This window comes from Ostrinia furnacalis, unplaced genomic scaffold (genome assembly GCF_004193835.3).
Source record: "Ostrinia furnacalis isolate ACB-3 unplaced genomic scaffold, ASM419383v2 OfSCF6937, whole genome shotgun sequence".
NCBI lineage: Eukaryota > Metazoa > Arthropoda > Insecta > Lepidoptera > Crambidae > Ostrinia > Ostrinia furnacalis.
In genome coordinates, this window is record NW_021137176.1 from 155,329 (window position 1) to 161,328 (window position 6,000).

A 6,000-nucleotide genomic window follows, 5' to 3' on the forward strand; every position below is an offset into this window, starting at 1 on the left:
AGAACACCCTATAAAATCTTTAAGTCGCACTTCAATAAGGACAAGTGAGTTACATCTACCGCCGCAAAGTCATCGCGTTCTCAGATACCCCCCGTTGCGGGCGTCAATTACTTATTATTTTCTAGTGTATAATTTATTGGTGCAGCCATATTACTTATTCTGTGGTGCAGCGTTGTTTTGTCGCTGGGACTCCGAGCTGGATATCGGGGAAATGTACTTGTGTGGTGTGTCTGATTTCTTTCGGAGGAAGCGGCCGACTGTTGAACGGGTGAGTTTCTTCATTTTATGTGTAGTAATTTGTTGTCGTGAAGACGTTATTGTATAATTTAGTGTATTTTATCGTTCTTAATATACACTAATGTTCAATAGTCATGGTAGCTACACGTACTTGTTATTTAATTTGTAATAATTACAATAAATACGAAAAAATACAAGACTTACATTATCCAGTTGTGAAAATGGGGCGAAAATCCAACGCAAACACTTCTAAAGATGAACTTTTTAAACGATTTCTAGTTGCACATTAAGATAAAAGCTTTCATTACTGCTTAGGAACTTAATTTATTCATTATTTATTATGATATTGGTAATTTTGATTATTCTAAGAAGTTTTAAATGGTCCATTTGCCGCAATCATTCAGAAAATCTTTTGAAAATACGATAGACAGCTGTAATTAATTAACATAATTTTATGACTATTTACAAATCGGTCGATCTAAGACATTCGTTTTAGCCGCGTAACAATAACAATGTATTTTATAAAGACTGCATCGTGTATTAAAATAAACGACCACGGTTTTAGAATTATTCATATCTTTCGGGTACAAATCCGTGTCAACAAACTTCGAGTTTGTAATAGACGAGTGTTCGGTAGGCTACCTAGCTTTATAGGTATTTTATTGTATTATCTAATAAGTAGTATTGTTAAAAAAAATCGCAATGAAGAATAGTTAAGAAAATATTGATCACCGGGCAAACTTAAGACTTCACCATGTCTTTTTAAATCCTAACTAACTATTCGATTTATTGGCGAAACCAGAGTGTGCTTATGTTGAGGCGATTAATGAAGAAAAAGTTTTTTTTTGTGCCGTGCGTAGTAGGTAGGTTAACGGCATACACGCAATTTATTGTAGTACTGAATTTCTATCAAACCTTAATCAATATTAAAACAAAACTTTAACTGGTAAACGGTAACAGAATGTAGGTTGTTGAGTTTTCAGGATTTTCCTTCAGCATTTCAGTATGCCAGGTACTGCTGAATCTCCCTATATTATGAGAAAATAGAGGGAAGACGCGTTTAATTTTAAAACTTTTTAAATCTCATCTCATTAATAAACATGGCACCTATTTAGATATTTACTTTATTAGAAGTATTTAAGATTATACGTATTTATACTCACTACATCTTACGTTCTTTCCGTCTATTTACTTGATTTTTATTTTTCTTTATTCAGAAAACTATTAGTAAGATCATTGTAAGATTTAGATTAGAACAGAAACTAAAGACAAATTGAGTTAAATCAAAAACAAAGAATAATAATAATTGATTTATCTTGGATGTCTCCTAATGTTTCAAATCAAGCAAAAATTACTTCTTCATTGCTTCTCACGGTTAATCCTTTCATTAATTTTTATTAAGTGATAATTTGGGGGTTTAACATCATGGAACGTATTCTATGTATAGTCTTCTTCTTGAACATAGGTCTCCCTCACTCCATCACAAAACTAAGTGTAGTCACGTGATCTTTCTGCATCTTTAACTTAATTTTAAAGCATCTGATCGGCGAGCTGTCGTGAGTGTCGTCACAAATGTCACGTCGTGAGGTGCAATCGCACCTTGTAGCAGATTTATTGATAGGTATTTCTATGGTCCTGGAAATAGGTCTCTCTCACTCCATCACAAAATTAAGTGTAGTCACGTGATCTTTCTGCATCTTTAACTTAATTTTAAAGCATCTGATCGGCGATCTGTCGACACAAATGTCACGTCGTCAGGTGCAATCGCTTGTTGTTCAGATTGATTGATATTGTTTGGGCGGGCGTCGGCGCCGCCGCCACATGAAGCGCCGACTGCGCCAGTTACTTTTAATTATCGTAGGGTTATCAGACAACTTAGAACTGGACTAGCACAATTTTAACTGTAGTTTTGACTCAAAGTTCCAGTTTCTTTCGATCCTCGCCTTGTAGGTAGGTAGATGTTTCATTCGCTTTGCTCGCAAGCTTGCATATAGAAAACGTTGTTTTTTTATCTCGTTAGGAAATGCATGAAATGTTTAAATACGCACCAGTTGCAGAGGCAGCTCGTGGGTTTTATGTTTCTCCCTACTACGAGAGTAGTGCCTAAGAACTAAAAGTCCTCCATGAGCTTCAAGAGTTGGGGATGTGGTAGGCAAAATGTCTAGCAAAAGCTGCAGTTTGGATTGACTAAATTAGTTTTAAAAGTCAGACATGTTTGTTGGCTTCTTGTGTGTTTTAACAAGTTACGTCATAATCCTAGAACTTAGTTCTCAATTGGACTGACGGCTTACTGTAAAGAATGAGGCAATTACGAGACTGCTTGCGAACATGAAAGGTACAAATCACGTCATAGTGATTACACTGAGACTACTTAATCTGAAGCCTTACACTTTCTGCGACTGTTAGCATAGTCTAGACTAGTCCAGGAGTTAATATTTCAATATGTACCTACCTAATAGTTATTTAAAATTATTTTCGTCGATTAAAAAAAAAATGGTTTGCCTATTTTTACCTACATAAATCTACCTGAAACATTAGCGTTTAATATTAATTATGGATTATAAAAATCTTATGATCTTTCATCCCAATCGTATTTGTGACGACAAATAAGCATTTACTTATACAAGAAAGTTATTAAATAATATATTTAGACTAGCTTTCCGCCCGCGGCTTCCCCCGCCTGGAATTTTGTCTGCCACAGAAACATATCGCGCGCGTCCCTGTTTCAAAAACCGGGAGAACAACTATCCTATATCCTTTCCCGGGACTCAAACTATCTCTATGCCAAATTACATCAAAATCGGTTCAGTGGTTTAGGCGTGAAAGCAAGACAGACAGACGGACAGAGCTACTTTCGCATTTATGATATTAGTATAGATGAAATAAATATTTTATATAGCATTTGCGCACAAATCTATGTTTATGCAATTTTTTTTTATAAAATAAAATAAAAGAAAAAAATACAGAAGCCATTTCCGCGGCACACCTCCCGCGCTAACGTACGCATCGTCTGATCCAATTTTAAATGTCAGATAGATAATTGTGCAACACGCTGGCGAGCGGTCAACACTGTTCCACACGTAGACCTGTCTCCGATACTGAAATACTTCAGTGTGCGGCTTTTCACCGCGCGAAGCGTTCCCCGCGTTCCGAACGCCCTCTAGCCGCCGGATCGGCGGTGAAAACACGCGAAAAACTTTTCGTGACATAAACTTGTCGAAAATTAAGTTAAATCTACACTTTTTTCGGTCTTAAACTTTTTCAATTGCCATTTAGTTGCATTTCGTAGATTAGATGGTTCATTTTATGAAGTTTTTCATTCATAAATCTTTTAAATTTTAATTACAAACTAATTTGATTAATTAATCAACGAGAAATGAACTAAAATCAACAAGTGACTTAATTTTTAAATTACTTTTTGACGATAACATAGTTTGTGAACTAAGGGCATTTACGCGCGTTTCCAAAAATACAAATCTCAATTTACTTACAAAGTCCCTTGGGTGCGTTTATTGCCACTTTTGGCACCATTGCGAACAATAAGCGTTAGTTATTTCAGTTGTGTGACTGAAATGCGTGAGTCGTAATACTTAGTCGGTAAACAAGTGTTGTTATTTGGACGCGAAATGGAAAGGAAAAGGTGATTGATTGTTGTGAGAAGAAAACAAGAAAAATAACTTCAATTGTTTTGTTTAACTAATTTATGTAATCATTCACTTTAGTGTCATTCATATCATCACAGTTAGTCTTATTACCACAGTTACTCGATACAACATATAACTCAACAATCGGTTTCTGAAATTAGATGAAGCACAAAAAATTACCTCCTTTTATATGGCAAAGAAAGACCTCAAATAAAGGTCTTTCTTTTCAAAAAATTGTGCAGATAAGCAACCCATTAAGTAAAAGTTAAAAGATGGACAAGTTTCACTAAAACGGGTTTTATCATGATGTAATTATGTGATTATAACCGATATTGATTCCAATATAAGTATAGACTTAAGTACAATAATAGGTGCTTGAATTTTGTCTATTGCGATTCATAAAGTTCTGTCAGCACAATTTGCCATGGATGTCACCCGCCCAGGTTCAATGCAAGTCATTACCCTACATCAAAACTACGATAGCGGCTATCTGCCAAAACGAACTAGTATTAATATTTGTCTAGCCAAGAAACGTGTAAAGATGTGATTTATATTTTTAGGTTCACTGATTAAACAATAAATAATCGTCGATTGTTATTTCTTTGATCGTCATTTGGAATAATAATTATTTTAATTTCTAATTGGATATCGATTTTCCTTTTGTTGGATAGAGTAATGGTGTTCATTATGGAGTGATGTATTAAAGCTAGATGACTGTAAATTAAGAAAACTTTCAAAAAGTAAAATTGAAATACCTAGTAGACTAAGAGCTACTGAACGCCAGACCTACGTCATTTTATAAAAGCTGAAAGTTTGTCAGCGTATGCTCCCAATATAGGATATAATGTTGGTGAATTATGAAGTTTGGGTCATGGTGGCTTTGCTTTAAAAAAACTGGCAACGAGTTGGAACTGTCAAAACTGTCTGGCTGTTGGGGAAAATACAACAGCCACAACTTGTTACAAAAACTGCGCTATTATGTCGTCGTAGCTAATCAGTAAAGCGTACCTAAGTCCATTACAAGTCATGAAAATACTCTCCATATTCATTGCCATTACTTACCACAACATATTTCAGTACTGAAAAACCATAACCCAGCTTCCATCAATTTGCTGAAACTGTAATTTTTCCATCATTTTCATTGTTTTTATCAAAAGCCATTCAAAATATTCGTTTGTCGCTAATCGACTGATTTTCTTGCGCTCACATCCCACATTATTGTTCCAAAGCAGAGGCAGGGATAAAATTACATAGAAAGCCATTTTGCAAAGAAACAATATTTTTCATTAAACCCCATGAAGGCTAAAGGTCTTAGCAGACTTATCAACCCTCAAAGGGGTCAACACCGTTTCGTCTTTCGCGAGTTGTCATCGCCTTACGCGCGCTGTCATTCGCCATCTTAGCAAACATTCAACACTCATAATCATCATTCAACACTCAAAAATTTCAGACCTAAGTACAATCGTTATTAAAACTGTGCTATTACAAATCATTGCTTTAAATTAAATAACAATGTTCCGACTCAGCGGACTATGGCGTTGGCAGGAGCCGGCGCGCGTCGCTCTCGGCCGAGCAGCGCCGGCGCCTTAGCATGCTTCGCACCTCCAGCACCCTTTAGCACCTCGCGTAGTAATACAAGTCATATACTCTCCATATTCATTGCCATTACACAGCACACTTCAGAACTGAAAATGACATTCAATCAGACGTAAACTTTATACGAATATTACTGACATTATCATTGCTTTGAACAAAAACCGCTCAAAATGATTCATTTGCCTCTAATCTGAGTTTCNCGTAAAAAGTAGTTTTGACCCGCAGCGCAAGCTCTCATCAAACTTTTCGTCGTCTCAGCAAACATTTACGCTCATATACATCTAAAAAATTCAACCTTTTATTGTGAAATTGTGACAATCACGCTTCGAAATAACAATAACAAAAGCGTTATTTAACGATAATGTTCCGTCCGTCGCTGATCCGCGGCGCGAGCGTGGACTCAGCGGACTATGGCGTTGGCAGGAGCCGGCGCGCGTCGCTCTCCGCCGAGCAGCGCCGGCGCCTTAGTATGCTGCGAACCTCCAGTATCCCGAGCCCGCTGACTCCGGTGAGCCACATTTAC